General features: G+C 38.3%; 2 pseudogenes; both read right to left on the bottom strand.

Moving 5' to 3' along the window:
* Positions 1–25,182, bottom strand: part of LOC102271292 (intraflagellar transport protein 20 homolog pseudogene) — a 49,368-nt pseudogene extending 24,186 nt beyond the window's left edge.
* LOC138989439 (U6 spliceosomal RNA) lies at positions 15,403–15,503 on the bottom strand (annotated as a pseudogene).
* Positions 25,183–25,416: the final 234 nt, after the last annotated feature.

Here is a 25,416-nt window from a genome sequence, read left to right as displayed (position 1 = left end):
AAATCTAGAGTTTGGAATTTCAAAAATACAATGTTAAAGAAAAGAAGAAGGAAAAGAAAGAGAGAAAAAGAAAAAGAAAAAAAAAGTCACAAAAATTATAAAGAAGATATAGGTACAAAATTGATAACAAATACCAAAAAGCAAAGGTTAAAAAATCTAGAGTAGAGTTTGGAATTTCAAAAATACAATATTAAAGAAATAAGAAGAAAAGAAAGAAAAAAAAAAAACAAACAAAGTCACAAAAATTATAAAGAAGATATAGGTACAAAATTGATAACAAATACCAAAAAGCATAAATTAAAAATCTAGAGTAGAGTTTGGAATTTCAGAATACAATGTTAAAGAAAAGATGAAGAAAGAAAGAGAGAAAAAAATCACAAAAGTTATTTAAAAAATATAGGTACAAAATTGATAACAAATACCAAAAAGCTAAAATTAAAAATCTAGAGCAGAGTTTGGAATTTTAAAAATACAATGTTGAGAAAAAAAAAAAAAAAAAAAACAAGGTCACAAAAGTTATAAAAATATATATATATGAAGTTTGCTTTTTAAAGAAAAAAAGGGTTTTTTTTTTTTTGCAAAAGTAATAGTAGGTTATAAAAGTGAAAATTAAAGGAGTAATGATGGACTTAAAATTTTTTTAAAAATTAAAAAAAAAGAAAGAAAGAATGATCATAAAAATAGTAAAAATATATATAGGACTTTCTCTGATGTTGTTGTGGGTATTGTGGGTTCAGTTCATTTTTGGCTAGTTCCTTGTTCTGGCTTATATTTCTCAAGATCTATAGGCCCCTTCCTATGTAGTTGGTACTAACCACAGAGTTTTAATCTATTGCCTGTCGCTTCCAAGGCGGTTCCCTCTGTTACACCTTCTTCTGTTTGCTGGTCTCTTCAGTGTCTGATTTCCACCCTGATACAAAGGGGGCAGTGGTGGACATCTTTTTTTTTTTTTTTTTTTTAAGGCTCACTTGTTTCAGTTGTGCTGTGGGGAGGGAGGGACGCTGCAAATAAATAAGACTGGCGTGTGCTCGAAGTGCCTCAGCCACACTGGGCCTGCCCCTGCTCACGGCGCGTGTAGCCTCCCTGCCCACACTGCTCAGGCTCTAGATTGCTCCGCCAGGAACCATCTGCGGCCGGTCCTGGACTGCTTGCACCTCCCAGATCTAAGATGCTCAGGTTCAGGAACTCGGGTAGTCTTCAGAGGCACAGACTCGGATCTGTGCCTTCCCAGACCCTTCACAGACCCTTCCCAGATCTGAGCAGCTCAGACAAGAAAGACAAGACATATACTTGTCTTTCAATGATGAGGTGTTTGGCGAGCAGGGTTGCTGCGACTTATCACCTCCCTGCCACTTGGTTATCTGGGTGTACAACCGGCACACCTTCTCAGGCGGATATTGACTGTCCAGAACCCCAAGAAGTTTTAGTTAGCGAAGAAGCCTGCTTTCAGTTTTGTAGATAATGTCTCTCTGGGGCTGCGATTGCCCCTTTGCCGCTCTGGCTGCCTGTCACCGGAGGGGGACGGTCTGCAGCCGGCTATCTCTGTACAGTCCTTTGTTCCGTGCACGGGCCTGGCGGTGTCTTAGGTTAGGGTTGGCTTTTTGCGTGGTAGATATCCCACAGTCTGCTTTGCTAGCCCAAATTATTTCGCTCAGGTAGCGCTCGGGGTATTCAGGCCAGATCCTTACTCTAAGCGATGCAGCCCGCGCCGTGCCTCCCTGCCCAGCCCCCGCTTGCTAATGGCGGATGCAGGCGTCTGCGCTGCTTCTCCGCTGGGGGAGTTACCGCAGGGCTCGTAATTTGTGGGCTTTAATTGTTTATTTATTTTTCCTCCCTGTTATGTTGCCCTCTGTGCTTCCAAGGCTCGGCACAGACTCGGCAGTGAGAATGTTTCCTGGTGTTTGGAAACTTCTCTCTTTTTAAGACTCCCTTCCCGGGACGGAGCTCCGTCCCTTCCTCTTTCGTCTCTTTGTCTTTTATATTTTTTCCTACCTCCTTTTGAAGACAATGGGTTGCTTTTCTGGGTGCCTGATGTCCTCTGCCGGCATTCAGAAGTTGTTTTGTGGAATTTACTCTGCATTTAAATGTTCTTTTGATGAATTTGTGGGGGAGAAAGTGTTCTCCCCATCCTATTCCTCCACCATCTTAGCTCCTCCCACAAAAATACTTTATATTTTCTTAACCTTTTCTCCCAATTTAACAGGTTTATTAATTTAACAGATGTCTGTTAGATGACTTCAACCAAGGAAAAAGCCAAATCTCAAGGAAGTTGCAGCAAGACACTGGAAGGCTAAAGTCATAGGAAGATCAGTGTCATTCAACTAATATTTACCTTGGATCTAAGATGAACCAGACACTATGGAAGATCAAGAGGTTGAGTCAGATGTTAGTCCTTGCCTTTAGGGATATTAAATCCTATAAAGGATAAAAGACGCAATCTTAAACGACCTGTAGGGAAGAAAGGAATTGATGTTATCAAAGCCGAATAAGGTCCCATGCTCCCTCTAGCAAGGTGCCAATTTCTGCCTTAGGATGGGCTCAGGGCTCACTAGAAAGGAGTTTTCCATGCAGTTCTCTAAAGGTAAATTTAGAGAAATATACATGGGAAGCAGGAAATAGGAGTCAGTTAATGAGTTAGTTGAAGTCCAAGATTGAATGAGGTCAAGCACATGAATCTTGACTTCAAAGTTGGAGACAAGATTTAGGCACCTATATCATTTAAGAGTGTTTTCACTTAAAAGTATCAGAACACAGAGTGGCTTAGCCAGTTATCATCTTTTGTAATCAGCAATCTACAATCTTATGTAATCAGCAATCTGCAGGTAAGTAGTTTCCAGTGAGGAGAAAGCAGCAGGTAAGGAACCATCTGGAAATTAACACCAGAAATCAGATTGGCCCACAAAACTGCGAGGAAAATAATTTTGTTTGTTTGTTTGTTTAAGCCACCTAGACTATGAGTTTTGTTATGGTAGCCCAAGCTATTCCAGGAAGAAAATTTTTCTTAGAAACCTCCTTGTGAATTTTGCTTTAAATTTAGTTGCTGGTAAAAAGTCACATGGCCACCTCTAGCTTCATGAGAACTTGGGAAAGTATATGAAAAAAATGCATTGAGACCAGCACTGTTGGCTTCCATCAGTCACAGCTGACCATGTGTGACTGGATGCATCATCAACCCTAACAAGACAGATGTTCTGTTAACGGGAGGAGGGCAAAGGCTTCAGATGGGCAAATGACCTTTCTGCCATAGAGCCTGGGACAGTTAGAGAACTGTGCTCAGGAATTATATCCAAGTAGACATTACTCCCAATTCTATCAGTTGAATGTCTGCTGCTGCTGCTGCTAAGTCATTTCAGTCGTGTCTGACTCTGTGCAACCCCATAGGTGGCAGCCCACCAGGCTCCCCCGTCCCTGGGATTCTCCAGGCAAGAGTACTGGAGTGGGGTGCCATTGCCTTCTCCAAGTTGAATGTCTACTTGGTTATAATTCCATTGCCCTCCTTCTCTGTCAATAGAATGTCTATTTTGTTAGGGATGACTTCAATACAGTTTCCGTGCTATAGCCAGTACATAACATGGAGCTGATCATTCCTACTTACCATCTTTTCCCATCATTTCTGAATAAGGCCCATTGCTCCTAATGTTCTAATTCAGTCTGTTTTCCTTGTCTCATATCCTATTCCATCACTCTGTCTAGCCATGCGAATGTGCCGACAGTTGCCTCAGTATATCCAGTATTCTCACATTGTATCCTTAGCTCAAGCAGTTCTCTCTCCACACTGAATGCAGTCATCCAGTTTCTTTAGTTGGTAGACATAGAAAAGCAAAATACAAACTATTTTCTCCAGGCATAGCAAGGCTTATCCTAGACAAACAGTGGTTTTCCTGTCTTTGCTTTGAGGTTTTAAATCAGTCTTATTTAATCCACACAACCTGCGCTGTAAGAATTATTGCAGACAAATTCCATTTAGCAGAGAGCTATTCCATTTCATGGAAAGGATAACTGAATCTGGACTATATGAGGGCTGTACAGCAAAAGGCCATAGGAATGTTTTTCCTTATCTCATCTACTGGCAATCACCATTTGCTTCTTTTCAAATCAGAAATTGTAACATATACTCACTCATACTTTCTGCAAACTACTATACAAACAACTGTTGGTCACTTCCCCCTAAGCTATTTAAATTGACCTTCATGTGTCACAGGGCCTCCATCAATCCCTGATTGACTTCTGGGTTCTACCATTACTTAGTTACTTCCATCAGTTTTTTTGACAGTGCTCATTTATCATAAAATGTGCATTTTCACATCTGTTGTGAACTCTGCCATAGCATCTTGCAACATCTACAACACTATCCATTTATTTGCTATTCATCAGCCATTAAGAGGTCACACTGATCAACAAAACATGAAGTAATGGAAGAAAAAAGATCACATCAGAGTAAACAAATTGACTGGGAGCGTATGATATTGCTTACTCTATATGTTGATTGATGGGTCACGAAAAAAAATATACATTTTAACTGCTCAGTAGAGTAATAAAAAATCCATTCTTCTCTTAAAAAATATAAAACTATTTCTGAGACAGTCTAGAACAAGCTAGTACCATGTAGGTCAGAACTAAATGAGGAATGTTATGCTTACAGGAGATGTAAGTGAGGCAGCGATGGAGAAATGGCTCAAGGCCACTTTCCTAAGATTAGAGCCAAGACTGGAACTCAAGTCTGGTGGCTCAGATGGTAAAGAATCTGCTTGCAATGTGGGAGACCCAGAGTTTGATTCCTGGGTCAGGAAGATCCTCTAGAGAAGGGAATGACAATCCATTCCAGTATTCTTGCCTGGAGAATCTCATGGATAGAAGAGCCTGGTAGGCTACAGTCCATGGGGTTGCAAAGAGTCAGACATGACCAACTGACTAATTCTTTCACTTTCACTGCCTTGCTCTGTGGCAGATGTTCTTTTCACCATACCACTCTCTCTTTCTATAGCTCTTGACACATGCTGTTGTAATCATTCCTTTTTTTTTTTCTTCTAAATTGTCTCCCTCTTTAAAGTGGATTGAGGAAGAGAATGTTATGGCTGGTTTGATCTTCCATGCAGACCACTAACATTTTCTCTGTATCAGCAATAAGGCTGTTTCTCTTACCATTCATGTATTCTTACCTGAGTACCAGTTTTTACCTTTTATATGAGAAGGTTTGGGAATGTATATATACACAGATTTTATTCCAAATTCTGGAGGCTGGCTTGTTTCACACCTGTTTTTGTGTATCATGTCACTTGTCTTAAAGTCTCAACAGAAAATTTTAGCTTAACATTCTCTTATATGTTCAAAGCTTGGGTTGAATAAAATTATATCTTCATTTTTCAGTTCTATACATTGAAGTAACAAAATTTGAAGATTGATAAATTTTACATTCCCTTAAATTTTACCTTCTTCAGTTTATGGTGTGAATTTTATGAGTTGGAAAGAAAATACCCAGCATACATTAGAGTCCCTCTTAGATGGTTTTACACTTGATTTTGCTCATCAGGCAAACTTTTCTTCTTTAATTGAGCTCAGAGCCTGGCTGCAGTTTGCCCAGAGGCATGGGAAATTCAATTGCTCAGTCATTCCACACATTGAGTTTCTGATCTCAGTTTGATAGTTTTCTATTTGGGTGAGAAGGGACCCTCACATTACATCTTCTTCCAACCAAATATAAATATTTTATTTGAATAAGATTATGATTACTTTGTACAAACGTAGCTCATGAATGCGTTGGTGACTATGAATTTTAGATATTTGTGAGGCCTCCCTGTTGACAGGCTAAGTCACTGGTTGTTTTACTTTCTTGTACTCTAGAGTTTACAGTTTCCACAGTTTATCATCACAAGTTCTTATTAGCAATGATAGCAGCTTTCTTTTCCATTCATAGAGACACTCTAATATTTGCATTTTCTGTAATGAGAATTAGTGTTGCTTGGAAGAATTTTTGCCTTTGAGGAAAAGCTTTTAAGAGATTACCCATAGGCTAGAACTAACTGCAGAGAAAAAGAACTAGACCAAGACTCCAGAGACCTGGATTGAAGTTCAAGAATGCTTGAGAGAAACTCATAGTTTCCTAACTATGTTATTATCCTAATTTTTGTTATTTTTAATGGTTTTAAAATCTTTTTTTTTTTTCTGCATAAGTATATGCTCTTTTAGAGTGCCTCAAAATAACGTCTAATATTATTTATTATATAAATAGATAATCCCATAATTTGTTTAAGCTTTTACAGTTTTCAAGGAAGTTTAATATAACCTAGAAATATCAATTTTTTTGCAAGATACGGTGTTTATAAATCACATCAATTTAGTCAAACACACTTTTAATTTAGAAAAAATCATCCAGCATTACAAAATGATAACATAAAAGATAGAAATTATCTGTAGGCATTGTATTAACCACTGTTTATAGTTTATTTTTTTATTTTTTTCCTTTATTTTATTTTTTAACTTTACAATATTGTATTGGTTTTGCCTGTTTATAGTTTAGTATACATTTCTCTGATACTTATTTTTCTAAACATTTACTTGTGATTTTTTTCTTTTTAAACAAGGATAGAACATCATCATCCATGCAGTTTTTTCATATATCGATAGCTCTTGAATAACCTCTTGTGTTTACATTATGTCAAATCTATTTCACCTTTTAAATTGCTACACAGTGTTCTAGAGTTCATTCAGCCAGTCAATTATTGATAGACATTTAGACTGCTCCCAATGTTTCTTTAATATGGTCAAAACTGCGTAGATTTTTTTCACTTATGTTTGGAATTTCTGCAAGTACATCTGAAGGATAAATTTCTGTTTAGAATATCTGTGTTTTAGAATAAGAGCATTTGCAAATTTAAAAGGCATTCCCAAACTGTCTTCCAAAAAAGGTTATATCAGTTTCCACTCCCATCAACAGTGCATAATCAGAGTTTGACAAACTACTTATTTTCTTATCCTTTTTTCAACATGTGTAAAATGAGTTGGCTGGAGCAAATGCATTTATATTCTTGCCTGATTGTCTTTCACCATGGTTGGCAAACTCCTAAGGTCAGCCAGTATGGCTTGCTCAACTTTAATTACTTAGTGTGTAGCACATTGCCTGGCACATAGTACATCAGTGATTAGAATGTGTAAGATAACAAAATACATACATATATATGTGTGTGTGTGTGTGTGTGTGTGTGTGTGTGTGTATGCTCTTTGCCATCTGTTCTAATGAGGTAACTCTTGGTAGGCTCCTGGATGGGTGCTGGTCACCAGAAAGATGAAGCCATGATTAGAAACTTGGAACTTTCAACCCTACTCCCCATTCTCCAGAGAAAGGAGAGAAGCTGGAAATGAAGTTAATGATCCATCATGCCTTGGTGATGATGCTTCCATACAGATCCCTCAAGTGAGTCTGAAGAGCTTCTGGGTTGGTGATTGCTTAGAGGAGCTAGGACTGTAGTGCTCTGGGAGAAAGCATGGAAGAAGCTCTATGTCACTTCCCTACATGTCTCGTTCATCTGAATGTTCATCTGTGTCTTTTATCATATCCTTTTACAGTAAACCAGTAATCAGCAAGTATTCTGCTTTCCTTAATTCTGTGAGCTGCTCTATCAAATTAATTGAACCCAAGGTGAGGGTTTTGGGAATCTCTGATTTATAGCTAATGGCTCAGAAACACTGGTGACAAACTGGACTTACTATTGAAATTAGAGTGGGAGCAGTCTTGTGGGACTGAGCACTACTTAAGCTATGTATCTAAAGATACCTCAAGGTAGATAGTGTGAGAGTTGAGTTAAATTGGAGGACACCCAGCTGGTATCACAGAATTGCTTAGTATGGGAACAATTCCCACACATTTAGTGACCGGAAGTCTCAGAAGTGAAGTGTTCTGTGTGAGTGGTAAAGGGGATACTCACAAGAAAATGAGTTTTCCCTACTCAGGAAGGCTCTTGCATTCCTACAGCTCTTACGTAGTGTCTTTCAATTGGTGATGATAGTAGGTTGAAAATAAAACTGTCCCCTTTTATAAAGGTAGGCAAAATATCAAGAAAATTTTAGTGTATCCCATCATGAGGAGAGCTAAATCAACTCCTAATTCTAGATGGTCTTAAAACTACTGCCTCCCTCTGATTAAATCTGAGACTATTGGATCAATTAAAGGAAATGTTTTCAGATGTACATTATAAAGTCTTAATAGGGCTTCCATTTTTCCCAGTGACAGTTTTAGATTTTTATATCTACTATTCTCTGTGTTAATGGTAATATTTTGGGTTTTCATGAGAATTTCTAACAGTATATGGCAGAAATACAAGCCTGCAATTACTATATATATATTCTTTTAGTTCAGCATAATGCGAATTAGGAAGCATAGGGCTTCCCTCATAGCTCAGTCAGTACAGAATCTGCCTGCAATACAGGAGACCGGGGTTCGATTCCTGGGTTGGGAAGATCCCCTGGAGAAGGAAATGGCACCCCACTCCAGTATTCTTGCCCGGAGAATCCCATGGACAGAGGAGCCTCGCAGGCTACAGTCCACGGGGTCGTAAGAGTCGGACATGACTTAGAAACTAAAGAGACAGAAAGAGAGAATGTGAATGCAAGAAGAGAATGTTATGTTGGAATTCCTAAATGGGATAAGCAATGGTGAAAAAAACGTATAACTTGGAGAGATATACAGAGTATTTTTCTTGGCCCTCAAAGGCAATGGAAAATGTGTGATACTGGGATCAGGTAGACTTGGTCCTACCAGGTATTATCTCTGAGTCAGAATACGTCTGTTTCCTCATCTATAAAATGGGGATAATTTATTACCTACATATGAGGATTATTAGAGATTATTCTGAAAATCAACCAATATTCATCTTTGAGGTGCCAGTCCTCCTCTGAAAAGTATTCTTGCCTCTCTTCTCCCATAAGATAAGGTAAAATTACCTTGTCTCTGGGCATCCCCCCACCCCCACTCTACACCTGGACCCTCTACTATCATTGCATTTCTTATTGTATTGAAATTGAATCTACATATACCTGTCACTTGCCACTAGACTGTGATATCCTTATAACCTTTATGTCTTCAGCACTTAAATAGAGAACCTGCTCATCGAAGAGTATGAGCTCAGTAGATATTAAATGAATAAATGACATATTTCAGGTGCTTGCTTGGCACTTAAAATATTTTGTTCTCGACTTCTTTTGTAAATTTGCATCTCCAACATTTTTTATCAAGGAAAAGATTTATCTTTTGTTTATGATGCTTTAACTATTAAAATGCAAGATTAGTACTGTTTTTGGATCCATTCTAGGTAATTAGATACACTGTGGGACATGTGATTCATGGGAGGTTAAGATTTATCAAACTACATGAATAACAGGGTGACCTTTAATCATAGCCTATGCACATACATCCAGAAAAAATTAATTATTTGACCCCTTTGTCCATATTTTTTGTAAATATATAACTTGACAGTGCCAATTTATATCCTCAAAGCAATGTTTTGGAGACCTTTTTCCATTTGTCTCAACTGCCTTATTTCACTGTATTACAAATGCAGTGAAATGATGTTAATTCTGTGCTTAATCATGCTTAGCATAATATATATGCAGCCCAGTGTTTATCAGTTGGATATAACAAAAATGCTGTTGTTTCTTCCCACTCTCTTTCTGCTTATCATTTTTGATTTTTGAAAACATCTGGGGTTGTTCCATGTGAGTGGAAACAATTTCAAGGCCATGCAATATATGCTTCTCTCTCAACACCATCTTATATCAACTGTGATCTTTGCTTTTTAAAGTTTTCATGCAAACTTTTAACCCAATTTTTGCTATCCTTTCAGATCAGAAGAAATCTATTAAATTAAAAAATGTTCACATTTGAATTTTTCAAAGGCTTACATATTTCATCCATTGAAACAAGAACTTCCATATCTCAAAATTGACTATTAAAGTCTGTCTGGCATGTGTTGATTCATGTTGACGTAAAAGATCATCTTAATATGATGACTGGGTTTTTATGGCTTCAGTTCAGTTCAGTCAGTCATGTCCGACTCTTTGTGACCCCATGAACTGCAGCATGCCAGGCCTCTCTGTCCATGTCCAACTCCCGGAGTCCACCCAAACCCATGTCCATTGTGTTGGTGATGCCATCCAACCATTTCATCCTCTGTCATCCCCTTCTCCTCCTGCCCTCAATCTTTCCCAGCATCAGGGTCTTTCCAAATGAGCCAGCTCTCTGCACCAGGTGGCCAAATTATTGCAGTTTCAGCTTCAACATCAGTCCCTCCAAAGAACACCCAGGACTGATCTCCTTTAGGATGGACTGGTTGGATCTCCTTGCAGTCCAAGGGACTCTCAAGAGTCTTCTCCAACACCACAGTTCAAAAGCATCAATTCTTCGGCGCTCAGCTTTCTTTATAGTCCAACTATCATATCCGTACATGACTACTGGAAAAACCACAGCTTTTGACTAGATAGATCTTTGTTGGCAAAGTAATGTCTCTGCTTTTTAATATGCTGACTAAGTTGGTCATAACTTTCCTTCCAAGGAGTAAGGGTCTTTTAATTTCATGGCTGCAATCACCATCTGCAGTGCTTTTAGAGCCCAGAAAAATAAAGTCAGCCACTGTTTCCACTGTTTCCCCATCTCTTTGCCATGAAGTAATGGGACCAGATGCCATGATCTTAGTTTTCTGAATGTTGAGCTTTAAGCCAACTTTTTCACTCTCCTCTTTCACTTTCATCAAGAGGCTCTTTAGTTCTTCTTCACTTTATGCCATAAGGGTGGTGTCATCTGCATATCTGAGGTTATTGATATTTTTCCCAGTAATCTTGATTCCAGTTTGTGCTTCTTCCAGTCCAGCATTTCTCATGATGTACTCTGCATAGAAGTTAAATAAGCAGGATGACAATATACAGCCTTGACGTACTCCTTTTCCTATTTGGAACCAGTCTGTTGTTCCGTGTCCAGTTCTAACTGTTGCTTCTTGACCTGTATATAGGTTTCTCAAGAGGTGGGTCAGGTGGTCTGGTATTCCCATTTCTTTCAGAATTTTCCAAAGTTTATTGTGATCCACACAGTCAAAGGCTTTGGCATAGTCAATAAAGCAGAAATAGATGTTCTTCTGGAATTCTATTGCTTTTTCGATGATCCAGTGGATGTTGGCAATTTGATCTTTGGTTCCTCTGCCTTTTCTAAAACCAGATTGAATATCTGGAAGTTCACAGTTCATGTATTGCTGAAGCCTGGGTTGGAGAATTTTGAGCATTACTTTACTAGCATGTGAGATGAGTGCAATTGTGTGGTGGTTTGAGCATTCTTTGGCATTGCCTTTCTTTGGGATTGGAATGAAAACTGACCTTTTCCAGTCCTGTGGCCACTGCTGAGTTTTCCAAATTTGCTGACATACTGAGTGCAGCACTTTCACAGCATCATCTTTGAGGATTTGAAATAGCTCAACTGGAATTCCATCACCTCCACAGCTTTGTTCATAGTGATGCTTCCTAAGGCCCACCTGATCACATTCCAGGATTCTCATGTTTCTAACTGTTATTAATATATATAACTTAGGAGTTGGATAGTGAGTAGCTTTTGGATAGTATTTATTTTAAAAGGATCCTTTCAGGTAGTTTGTCCATTAGAGATGAGTTTACTTAAAAAAAAAAAAAAAGGAAAGTTCCTTTGAATTTTTTTCAGTGCAAGGTCAAAACTTCAATTAGGACATCAGTGTAATTATTGAAAATCATTGTAGTTGATGTGGTTTTTCCTGAACATTCTAAGATTAAAATTCATGAAAAATATTCTTGGTGGCAGTCAATATTTGTTAAAGATTAGCATATATTTTTATTTTTGGGCCCACCATGTGGCATGTGGTATCCTCATTCCCCGATCAGGGATTGAACCTGTGCTCCCTGCAGGGGAAAGAGTGGAGTCTTAACCACTGGATTTCCAAGGAATTCCCAAATTAACATCATATTTGAGAGTAGTTTTATAAGTAAAACTTAGGTCATTAGAAAACATATGAGACATGCTTTAATAATAATAGCCATACTTATTGAACAACTGTTCTGTGTCAAGTGTTTTTCATAAATTATATATTATTATCTCATTTATTCCTCAGAGCAATCCTTTTCAAGGATGAGAACCAGAAAGTTAAGGATTTTGTTCAGATTTGGTAAGTGGAAGATGCAGGATCAGAAGCCCTGCTTGCATGTACTGAATTGTTGCTCTGTATGTTGATATTGTTCATTTTCCCTCACTCATCCTGCCACCAGGGGGACCCAGGTGATAGAGAGCCAAATGAAAGCTCCAGCCAAGGGCCTACTCTATTCTGAACATTGTGTGTGTGTACTCAGTCAATCCAACTCTTTGAGACCCCAAAGTGCAGCCCACCAGGCTCCTCTGTCCATGAACTTTTTCCAAACAAGAATATTGGAGTGAGTTGCTGTTTCCTATTCCAGGGGGTCTTTCTGACCCAGGAATTGAACCCTGCATCTCCTGCATTGGCAGGCAGATTCTTTACCACTGAGCCAACTGGGAAGCTATTGCTGATACCCTAAATCTTTTCTATCTTTCCTTCTCAGTAAACTTAACACATCCAGAAAGGAATTTTTAGGCTCACTTTTCTTCTTCCTTATAAGTCTTTTTTTTTGTTCTAGCAAATTCTAAATGCTAGAGAGCCTCTTCCTTTAGTATAGGTTGCTCAAGGTGGTAACATCAACTAGTGCCATGATTTCTTCCTTTTCTTTCTTTCCTTCTGATCCTCTGTCTTTGTCAACACTAACTGGCATGTAATAAGTGCTTAATAAATGGCAGCCATTGTGCATTGGTAAAGATTCCTTCTGCCAATGCAGGACATGCAGGAGACTTGGGTTTGATCCCTGGATTGGGAAGATCCCCTAGAGTAGGAAATGACAACCCACTGCAGTATTCCTGCCCGGAAAATCCCATGGACAGAGAAACCTGGTGGGCTACAGTCAATGAAGTCACAGAATCAGACACGACTGAGCTACTGAGCATCTTGCTACTTTCCAGGTTCTGGGGCTCCGCCCTGAAGGGATTTTTGGTACTAACAATAATCACAGCCAATATTTACTACACACTATGTACTAGAATCTCTTTCAAGCACTTTAAATGCATATGCTGTTATTATGTCTGTCTTTATCAAGCAAGGAAAAGGTGAAGCTCAGCGAGTACATTACCTAAGATAACACTGATAACTAGTTGGCAGCGATAGTTCTGGAGCTCAAGTTTTCTGACTTCCAGTCCTCTACTGACTCACATGATGGTTGTAGAAATGTGTTGCTCAAATTTCCTTCAAGAGAATCTGCTGTGAGAACCATAGTTGATGACAGACTCCAGCTTCCAAACCCTATAAAACCCCCATGGTATTCATACCAAACCATGCTTCCTTCCCCTGGACTGCACTCAGACACTGATTGAGTAGGGATCATAATACTGGCTTATTCCAAGAATGGAAAAATAATTCAACATCAGCAACTCTGTTAATATAATTCACCTAGAGGAAAACAAATAAATCACATAATCATACCAATCAAGGGTGGGGAAAAAAACTCAATAAACTATGAACTATATGGTAACATTTTAAACTAATAATTACCATCTAAATGTTAATATCATGTGTTAATGAAAACACAATGAGAAGATCCCCATAATGTCAAGAATAAAACCAGAGCATCACTACTTTTTACTTGAAAAACTTGCTCCACGTTTTTTATTTCAAGCAAGGACACTTGCTCCTTGGAAGAAAAGCTATGACAAACCTAGACAGTGTATTAAAAAGCAGAGACATTACTTTGCCAATAGGTCCGTATAGTCACAGCTATGGTTTTTCCAGTAGTCCTATGTGGATGTGAGAGTTCGGCCATAAAGAAAGCTGAGCGCTGAAGAATTGATGCTTTTAAACTGTGGTATAAGAAAAGACTCTTGAGAGTCCCTTGGACTGCAAGGAGATCAAACCGGTCAATCCTAAAGGAAATAAATCCTGAATATTCATTGGAGGAACTAATGCTGAGGCTGAAACTCCAGTACTTTGGCCACCTGATGTGAAGAGCCAACTCACTGGAAAAGACCCTGATGCTGGGAAAGATTGAAGGCAGGAGGATAAGGGAGTGACAGAGGATGAGATGGTTGGATGGACTCACTGACTCAATGGACACGAGTTTGAGAAAGCTCTGGGAAATGGTGAAGGACAGGGAATCCTGGTGTGCTACAGTCCATGGGGTCACAAAGAGTTGGACACGACTGAGCGACTAAACAACAACAATTGAAATATAGTTGATAGAGAGTAATATTTTAGTTTCAGGTGTACTACATTGTGATTTGACATTTGCATATGTTATGAAATGATCATGATGACAAATCTAGTAACCATCTGATCCTATACAAAATAATTAAGATATTATTGACCAATTCTTTATGATATATATTACATCCTCATGGGTTATTTATTTTATAAATGGGGGTTTGTGCCTATTAATCTCTTTTACTTATTTTGTCTCCCACCTTCTAGCAACCACGAGTTTGTTCTGAGTCTGTTTTTATTTTGTCTTATTTGTGTTTTTTTGTGTTTTAGCTTCCACATTTAAGTCAAGTCATCCAGTGTCTGTCTTTTTCTATCTGACTTATTTCACTTAACATAATATTCTTTAGATCCATTCATGTTGTCACAAATGGCAAGTTTCATTGTTTTTTTATGAGAGAGTAATATTCCATTTTGTGTGTGTGTGTGTGTGTGTGTGTGTATGTATGCATGCCACATTTTCTTTATTCATTCAGCTATTGATGGACATTTAGTTTCCATGTCTTGTCTATTTAATGCTATGGTGAACAATAGGGTGAATATATCTTTTTAAATTAGTGATTTTGTTTTCTTTGGGTAAATACCTAGATGTGAAGTTGATGGATTATATGGGAGTTCTATTTTTAATTTTTTGACGAGACTCCATACTGTTTTCCACCAATTTATGATCCTGCAAACAAGGGTTCCCTCTTTGCCACATCCTCACCAACACTTGTTTCTTCTATTTTGATAATTGCCATTTTTATAGGTGTGATGTGGTAGCTCACTGTAGTTTTGACTTGCATTTCCCTGATGATTAGTGATGTTAAGTATTTTTTCAGATGTCTGTAGGCCATCTGTACAAAAATCTCTGTTCAGTGCCTCTGCCCATTTTTTAATTGAGTTTGTTTTTTTGATATTGAGTTGCATGAGTTCTTTATATATTTTAGATATCAACCTCTGCATATATCTGATATTACAAATATCTTCTCTCATTCAGTAGGCTGACTTTTGTTTTCTTGATAGTTTCCTTTGCTGTGCAAAGCTGTTTAGTTGATATAGTCCCATTTTTTATTTTTGCTTTTGTGTCCTGTGGCTGAGGAGATAAAATACAGAATGTATCACAAATTTCTGTGCCATCCTTACTCAGAGGCCACGCTAATCCTCTTGGTATTGCTCCAGTTTTAGCATATGTGTTGCCCACACAAGCCCTCACTACTGATTTTTTTAACATGGTTCTGAAGGTACATGCGAGTACAATTAGAGAGGAGATTATGAGGTGTATATTATATATACATATATGAAAAAGGTTGTAATATTTGCAAATTTTAAACCTGCTTACATGAATACACAAAGAATTTTTAGATGGCTGAGTATAATAATAGTAAAGAGCAAACAACTTTTATAAGTACAGACAATAACCAATTGGAAGTTATAATGAAACAAAATACCACATTTACAATAGAAAAAAATAAATTTAACAAGAAATATGCAAAATCAGTACAAATTAGGAAAACATACATTTTCTTTAATATGAAAATTCAGTATTATAAAGATGTCAGCTCTTCCTAATGTAAGTAATAAACTTAATTCTATATCAATAACCAGGATAGAGTGTTACTCATTTGTTCATTTTCTTGAACTGGAAAAACTAATTCACATGGAAAATAGGGAAAATGTTCAAGAAAATTCTGGTCTAAGAAGAGTAACAAGTTACAGTCTCTCCCATATTTTAAAATATCGAGTTGCCTGGACTCGGCATTGAAGACCAAGCAAATAGAGTTACAGTCATGAACTGTGGTGTTGGAGAAGACTCTTGAGAGTCCCTTGGACTGCAAGGAGATCCAACCAGTCCATCCTAAAGGAGATCAGTCCTGGGTGTTCTTTGGAAGGACTGATGCTAAAGCTGAAACTCCAGTACTTTGGCCACCTCATGAGAAGAGTTGACTCATTGGAAAAGACTCTGATGCTGGGAGGAATTGGGGGCAGGAGGAGAAGGGGACGACAGAGGATGAGATGGCTGGATGGCATCACTGACTCGATGGACGTGAGTTTGGGTGAACTCCGGGAGTTGGTGATGGACAGGGAGGCCTGGAGTGCTGCAATTCATGAGGTCGCAAAGAGTCGGACACGACTGAGCGACTGAACTGAACTGAATGTAATAATACTGTATGACTAGACATGCAGATAAATAGACATGCAGATAACAGACAAGAAAGTCTGTTAAGTAGATATGTGTTGAATATTAGTGTGTGGCAAGAATGGCATAACAAACCAGTAAGTGAGTGATGAATTATTTAAGAAGCAACAGTTAGAACACTGTATGGAACAACTGATTGTTTCAGGATTGAGAAAGGATTACAACAGGGCTGTCTACTGTCACTGTTTAATCTATACACTGAGCACATCATGAGAAATGCTGGACTGGCTGAGTTACAAGTTGCAATCAAGATAGACAGCAGAAACATCAACAACCTCAGATATGTGGATGATACCACCCTAATGGCAGAAAGCGAAGAGGAGCTCCCTATCCATCACCAACTCCCGGAGTTCACCCAAACTCATGTCCATCGAGTCAGTGATGCCATCCTGCCATCTCATCCTCTGTTGTCCCCTTCTCCTCCTGCCCCCAATTCCTCCCAGCATCAGAGTCTTTTCCAATGAGTCAACTCTTCGCATCCTCTTCATGAGGATGAAGGAGGAGAGTGAAAGAGCCAGCTTAAAACTAAATATTGAGAAAACTAAGATCATGGCATCTGGCTCCATTACTTTATGGCAATTAGAGGGAGAAAGGTGGAAGTAGCGACAGATTTCTGCTTCTTGGGCTCTAAAATCACTGCAGATGGTGGCTGCAGCCATGTAATCAGAAGATGTTTGCTTCTTGGCAGGAAAGCTACGACAAACCTAGATAGTGTGTTAAAAAGCAGAGACATTACTGCCAACAAAGATCCGTATACTCAAGGCAATGGTCTTCCCAGTGGTCACGTAAGGCTGTGTGGGCTGGACCATAAAGAAGGCAGAACATGGAAGAATTGATGCCTTTGAACTGTGGTGCTGGAGAAGGCTCCTGAGAGTCGCTTGGACAGCAAGGAGATCAAACCAATCAAAATTAAGGGAAATCAACTCTGAAAACTTGTTGGAAGGACTGATGCTAATACTGAAACTCCAGTACTTTGGTCATCTGATGCGAACAGCTGACTCATTGCAAAAGTCCCTGATGCTGGGAAAGATTGAGGCCAGAAGGAGAAGAGCATGTCAGAGGATGAGATGGCTGGATGACATTACCAATGCAATGGACATGAACTTGGGCAAACTTCAAGAGATGGTGAGGGACAGAGAGGTCTGGTGTGCTGCAGTCCATGGGGTCACAAAGAGTCAGACACTACTGGGTGACTGAACAACAACAACATTGGAACAACTGGATAGTAATCTGGAAAATAAAAATATTTTGGGGCTCTTACCTCATTTCTTATCCCCAGATTCCAAATATTTAAAATATTTAAATAGAAAAATATAAGTATACTATGGAAATGTATGTATGTTTGTATGTATACACACAGGTGTGTGTGTGTATGTATGTAAAATGTTTCAAGGTTCAGAAGACATTCCTAGGGTTAATCCAAAACTAAGAAATATTAAGTTAAAAGATAGAATAAATTGACCATATAAAACTAAAATAAAATTATCTTGTCGTTAAAATCCATTTAAAAATGCAAATGACAAGCCAGGGGAAAATATTTTCTCTGCAATTGATGACATAGACCAAAGGCTATGTTTCTTAGCATATATAAATAAATATATAAGAAAAAGGCCAATAATCCTACAAGAAATGGACAAAGGATAAAATGGTTGGTATCAAAGGAAATGTAAATGGGTCTTAAAATATGAAAAGTTATTCATTTAATACATAACAGGAAAAAACATTAATTTAAAAATTAAAACTACAATGAAATGCCATTTTCCTTTGTTAATTTGGCGAGGATAAAAGAATTTTTATAGCATACTATATTGAAAAGGGTGTGAGAAAATAGGTATTTAATACACTACTATTAGGTATGTAATTTGGTATAAACTCTATAAAAAACTATTTAACAATATCAAGATTGCAATCCATATGGTCTTTGATCCTGCAATACTGCTCTGAGAATTTATCCACAGATATGCTTGTCACATCTTAAATGACAAACATACAAGGATATTCCTTATAGGGTTGTTTGAAATAACAAAAAGATTGGAAGCAGAGTAAATATCTATGTTAGGACACAGGTTAAGTAAATTATGTGCCTGTATGGCATGGGATTCTATGAAACCTTTTTAAAAATGGAGCTATTTATTTGTATTTATTTTGGACAATTTCCAGTATATAATATATATATATGTTAAAAGATTAAAGTGAAGAATACAGTATACATTTTTGTTGTTTTATACTTGTATGTTCTCATATGCATTGTATACCTGTAAAGTGATCAATTTACCTCCAGGGAATGAAACTGGGAAACTAAGGGGCAGGAAAGATGAAATATGGTAAATTTTTAATCTACAAATTTTCATTTTTTGCTGTGTGAGGTATTACATACATGTAATAGTGATAACACTAAGCACGCTCTTCAATTCACTTGATATTTTCTAGGTACCAAGACTTTCTGGATAGAGAATGAAATGTTCAGTTTACATATGGAGCAAGCCTCTTGTCAAAGACTGAGTTTGCTGACTGGCTACTGCTCTAGTCTGTTTTTGAAGCAAGGAATTCATGCCTGTACTTACAGGGCTTTGGTGCCTTGACCTATGTTTTGAGCCAGAGATGAAAACCCAGAGAGAGAAATAGACGGGTGAGACTAGGAATTACAGTGAGAGGGGTGGACAGATTTTGGGATAAGGAAGTAAAACTTGCCAGCAACTTTCACCCCTTTTATTAAGGTATTTATCTTAGATGGATATCTGCTTTGTACTCTGCGAAAGTAGAAAATCATGCCATGAAGTTAACCAGAGCCTGGAATTCTTTCTAGGGTAGCAAAATGGCTAAGAAAGCACAGCAGTAATTTAATGTTTATAAAGAATGGTCTGAAAGAACTACAGTATATCAAAAGCAAATAACTGCAGAGGAAATTGGCATATTTTAATTCGGTTCAGACTATATTTTACATGTTCTGGCTGTACTGTAATGTACTAGTTTGCATGTAGAGCTTAAATGTATAATTAATACAGCTTTGAAGCTAGTTCTATCCACATAATTAAAATTTATCATGGAATTAGCTTTCATATAGAGACTTTTTAACATGTTATAGTCAGTGCTATAAATTAGATCTTCTCTGATGAGCTCTGAGTAAAGAGCTATAATTTATCTCAATGGTATTTTATTAGAGACGTCTTAATTGCTGTGGCAGGTGAAAAGCACCATCCAGTATCTTGGCTAAACATTTCAGTTAATGAAATCATTTTTCCTCTTAGCACTATTGGTTTAAAGAATATTCTGTTTTATTGAAGATGAACTAAAAGTCTTTTATTTTATATGCATGATTCAGCCTCACAATGAATGCCAGGCAAATCTACTTTATGGGACATTTACTCAATAAAAGAAAAAAGGAATCCTTTAACATTAGTGAAGGAAATGATAGACTATCCATTGTGAGATGTTAAAAGGAAGAAATCTCAAATTTCCCCTCCAGTGATCTAAAAGTAAAAATCTGGGAAATGATTGCTGATGAATGGATTATGTGTGTGGCATTTTTTATTACTTTTCAATTATTTGTATTATTTCCCTGTATATTTTTTTAATCAAAATTACAGAAATAAACACTTTAAATTTTTCTAATAATTCTTTCTATAAGAGATAGCTATTATTACTAGTTTGGCATACATTCTTCCAGAAATTTTCCACACAAAGTATTTTTTTCCTTCTTAAAACTCTGGCTCTGTTGCCAACAATGTCTGAATTCTTCCGGCTCTGCCTGCTTCATTTGAGCAAATTTGCCCACCTCATGCAGCTTCAATCACTTTGTTGGAATGACGTATTATGTAACTATAGCCAACGTTCCCAGTTTCTGGGCCTAAGGACAGATTTTGTGCCAGTGCATCTGTGCCTAGGAGCAGATTTTAGATTGTGTGCCTGTGCCCAAGTAAGGACTAGGTGCCAACTTGTTCAAAGCTTAGCGGACTACAGATCCTCACATGTAGTGAGGGTGCCGCTGGTGGCTCCATTTCTTTAACCCCAGACACGTGCGTCTGGTGGAGCACAGCGCTGGAGGACAGTGTCTTTGTCATGCTTCCTCACGTTTTGTGCTGTGGATTAAGCAAGGTCTCTTATTGCAATTTCGCCCTTGTCAAAATGATTACCAAGTTTATTCCATCTTGGGTTGTATGTTTCCTAGCTTCTAATGGATGATTTTTATGGTTTAATGTTTGAGCACTAATACAGTAAACACTAGTGAGAATCTTTAAAAAAAAAAGCCTTAGAAAACAATTTTGTTCAATATGATAGGTTATTTGAAATAATATCCACTATTTAAAGAGGCACTGAAATTAACAGTCTCAGTGCCATGCTGCATTTAGTGTGTGGTTGAATTTTAACGTGTCAAATATATTTACTAAAGCCTAATACAAAATTCCATGGATGCTAGAATATTAATTCTCAGAAACCGTGGGTCAGAATGCATCACAAGCTGTTAAATGTCTTACTGAATTTTGTCAACTTGCCTACCCTCCTTAATATGCCACTTTCAGAGTAGCAAAACAGAAAGTGTACATACTTAGAAGGCCAAATCTGTGCTTTCAAGTTATTTCTTAAAGCTGTCGTGAGGTTTCTTCTTCAGACAGAATTGGGTCAGAAGATTTAAAATACCAGATTTTCCTATTTTAATGTTGGAAATATCTCCTGTGTCTTAGACCATGTGAATTTTGTGTATATGTCAATATGTTTAAGGAGAAGGCAATGGCAACCCACAGTACTCTTGCCTGGAAAATCCCATGGATAGAGGAGCCTGGTAGGCTGCATGCAGTCCATGGGGTCGCTAAGAGTCGGACACGACTGAGCGACTTCACTTTCACTTTTCACTTTCATGTATTGGAGAAGAAAATGGCAACCCACTCCAGTGTTCTTGCCTGGAGAATCCCAGGGACGGGGGAGCCTGGTGGGTTGCCATCTATGGGGTCTCGTAGTGTTGGACACGACTGAAGTGACTTAGCAGCAGCAGCAGCAGCAGCAGAAATATGTCTAGAAAATTTATATATACTGTCACTTATTGAAAACTTAGTTTGTAATAAGTATTCATGTGGATCATAGTATGACCTATAAATACCTTTCAGTCTTACCAGTGTATATAAAGTACTGATGAATTTCATACTGAGATCAAGCACCTCCATTTTCTTTTAAAGTAGACAATGAAATATTACTCAGTTTTTCCAAACAGAATGAAGACAGGAAGATGACATTGTACTGAATGCCTGATAATCCCTCAATAGCACTTTAAAGACTAAACTTGATAGGAAACGTCCAGAAGCAGTGTTCAGACTTATAACTAGTTTGTCTGATGAGACTTTCAGGGGTCTTGAAATTTAAAGCTTGAAGGAACTTAAATATTATTGCCCTCATTTTATTTTTTGGGAAGCAAAAGACCAGATTCACTGCACATTCATCCATTCCATTATCATTCACTAAAAACAGTCTACAGGCTTGACTATTAGATCCCATGATCAAAAGTGAATAAGTTGTGGCTCAGTGAAGTGTCCAGAATTTCAGAGTTGTTTCTTTCAGTGGGAAAGAGAGTGAAAGAAGCACTGGGTCTATTGTCACTGAATTAGGCTGACCGTTCATTCCACTTAAGGGTGGAATCCATAATTCCATTAATTTTTTAATTTTTTGATCCTTCTTTGACCATTAATTTTTGGATCCTTCTACTATTTTTCATGGAGAAGGCAATGGCAACCCACTCCAGTACTCTTGCCTGGAAAATCCCTGGACGGGGGAGCCTGGTAGGCTGCAGTCCATGGGGTCGCTAAGAGTCGGACATGACTAAGTGACTTCACTTTCGCTCAGACATAGGAGAAGCCAGAGTAAAGAAAACAGGCTTCTGTTCTCACTCAGTTTACAGTCTAACTAAGATAGTCAAAAAGGATGCAAACAAACATATAAATAAAAAAATTACAAATTGTGATAACAAACAGGGCAAAGTGATAGAAAACCAGAGAGAAGAGTCTAATTACAGGATTTCTTTGAGAGGATGCTGCTGAAGACTGCTGAGACCAGCTGATGGAAAGGATCAAGCCACAGCTGGATTGTGATCTGATGTCAAGGTGTGGTTACAAAATATATAGTGACCAGAGCAGGCAGGGCCCAAAAACCTATGACATGGAATTGAAATTATATTTGAAGAGCAAAGGGAAAACATCGAGGGAGTAACATTTTGTGTTTTTAAAGGACATTCTGCCTGGTGAGTGGAGAATGTGTTAGAAGGGAGTAAGCATAGTGTGAAACATACAGTAAGGAGTTTTCTCAGAATAGTTGGGCTGACATGACTAAAGTGGATAATAAAGGCAGTGGTAAAGAACAGAGCAAGGATTGAGTTATTTGGGGAGTTCAATCCAGGACTTCAATCCAGGACTTGTTTCTGGCTTGAGTATGGGAAATGAGGAAAGTTTTCAAGGATGAAATCCAGCTTTCTGACTTTGAAACCAAATGAATGACAATGGCAATGCATTTACTGATATGTGGAAAACTGGGCATGGATGGGGGCAGATAAGGATCTTTAGAGGTCTCATATTTAAAAAAATAATGAAATCCTTCTTTAAGCATAATACAAAACAAAAACAACACTAAGTTATTGCATAAATGAAAGATGCCTAATTAAGCCTCAACCCTGATGACTACCTGTATGGTTTTATTTTAATATATTAAATATTGATTTTGTTCCTTAAAAAAATGGGGAGTTTCCCATATTTTGTTGGTGCTTTGTTTGCAAGCTTAGTTTCTCATTCAATTACCAAGCCCTGGGAAAAGTCATGAGTTTTATTTTGGTATATTGAAATGCACGTAAAATTGCTAATAGATGTCAAGTAGGTAGTTGGATGTACAACTGTGGGGGTCAGAGTGTGAAACAGATACAGAAATTTGGGAGTTGTCAGCATCAGTTCAGTTCAGTTCAATTCAGTCACTCAGTCATGTCTGACTCTTTGCGACCCATGAATCGCAGCACGCCAGGCCTCCCTGTCCATCACCAACTCCCAGAGTTCACTTAGACTCATGTCCATCGAGTCAGTGATGCCATCCAGCCATCTCATCCTCTGTCGTCCCCTTCTCCTCCTGCCCCCAATCCCTCCCAGCAGATGGTTTTAAACGCTATGGAAATAAATGAGATCACCCAAAGAAAATGCATAGGGAGAAAAATGATACAGGTGAATTTGTAACATTTAGATGAGGAGCAGACAAAAGAGACTGAAGTAAAGTAGCCAGACTAAAAGATGATGTCAGGGAAGCTAAGAGGAGAGTAGTTCAAGAATGAGACAGTATACAATGGTGTCAGTGCTTCTGCGTGGTCAAGTAAGATGATATCAGAGGACTGGATGTTTTTGGCAACCTTAGCGTGAAGGATTTTTAGGTTATTATTGAGAGTGAAGTAGATTGAGAAGGTAATGGAAGGTGAAGAAGCAGAAATGATGTGTGTAGAGAGTTTCTTTAATGTTTTACTGTAAAGGAGAAAAAAGAATTGTTACAGTAACTGGAGGGAATTGTAAGGTCAAGAATGTTTTATTTGGTTTTGCCTTTTTAACCAACCCTCCTGAGTAGATCCTCAGCAAGGGTCCTTTTGCCCATTTAAGTCAACAGAATAAGATTGAGTTGGTCAGAAGCAAAAGGAAAGCTTTGCTCTTGGATCAGAGGATGGAGAGATATGATCTAGTGCTCTTCCCAACAGGCTGTGGGTGGGGCTGCCTCAAGGCAGAGAGCGGTTCACACAAGTAGTCAAAGGAGTCCACTACCCCAGGTTGTCTCTAGGAGGTTTGGGCTCTATAGCCTCCTCCACTCGAGTGTGGTGTACTCATGGGGTGATCCCTGCAACTTCAGGGCAGAATGGGTGGTTAGGATCACCAAGTGGCATCTTTCCACTTAGGATTGAGTTGGTTTTGTTGGCTACCAGCTTTCCATGTCTTTAGGTTCATCCAGTCTCCTGGCTGGAAGAGGTACAGGGCTAGATCAGTGAGTACAGGCAGCACCCTGTTACCACATTCCATGGGTGCTATCATGGTCTCTCCTACCTGGAGGGCAAACTTGAGTTGTTCTTTTTCAGGGGGGTTAAAGTGTCCCTTTTCTTTGGTTTGGAAATGTGTCTACTGTATATGAGTTCAATGCACTTAACTTTAACTTACCCCTAGAGCTAACCACATGTAGAGCAGGGCAATCAGAAGCAACTTAATCCAATTTTTTTTTAGTTTCCTGACATCCGTTGGCTAAGGCCCTTTTCCAAGTCTGATTGAACTTCTCTACTTTCCTCAATGATGGAGTCTCTGGGCTGAGTGCAAGATCCATTTTATGTCCAAGGCTCATGTAATCCCCTTCTTCATTAGCGACAAAATGCTGGACCATTATTGCTTTGTAGGAATCCTGGGAGGCCAAATCTGAGGATTATTTCTTTAATAATGCCCTAGTCACTTCAACTAAGTGAGGAATGATAGAAAGGGACTTGCCCCAAAACTGGGACTAGTGGGGAATGCTTCTATCTGACCAGAAAATGTCTACTAGTACAAAGAGATACCTGAAATTGCCAGGTACTCTGGCCCTGACAGTGAAATCAGTCTACCAGTCTTCTCCAGGATACGTCCCCCTGGTCTGAATGAGACTTACCTGGGGGACTTTGGGAATATGGTGCTGGAGTTGCTCATTGTCTAGGTGGGACATGTCTTAAATATTCCACTGATTATACTTTTCATGCCAGGAATTACCATGACCTCAACTAATTATATAAGGCTTCTATCCCATAGTAAGTCCTTGAAACGCCTCTCTGGTGGCTTGACAAGCTACAGTTGGGGGAAAGAAGTGTTGTTGATGAAAAGTGGCTAATTTTCATCAATTAGCCACTTATGGCCTCCTAGATCTCTACTGAAGCCCTGTTTTGGGGATTTGTCTAATTTT

The sequence above is a fragment of the Bos mutus genome, chromosome 1 (assembly GCF_027580195.1).
Source record: "Bos mutus isolate GX-2022 chromosome 1, NWIPB_WYAK_1.1, whole genome shotgun sequence".
Taxonomy (NCBI): domain Eukaryota; kingdom Metazoa; phylum Chordata; class Mammalia; order Artiodactyla; family Bovidae; genus Bos; species Bos mutus.
Note: the sequence above shows the minus strand (reverse complement) of the source record. Positions and strands in the feature narration are given on the sequence as shown.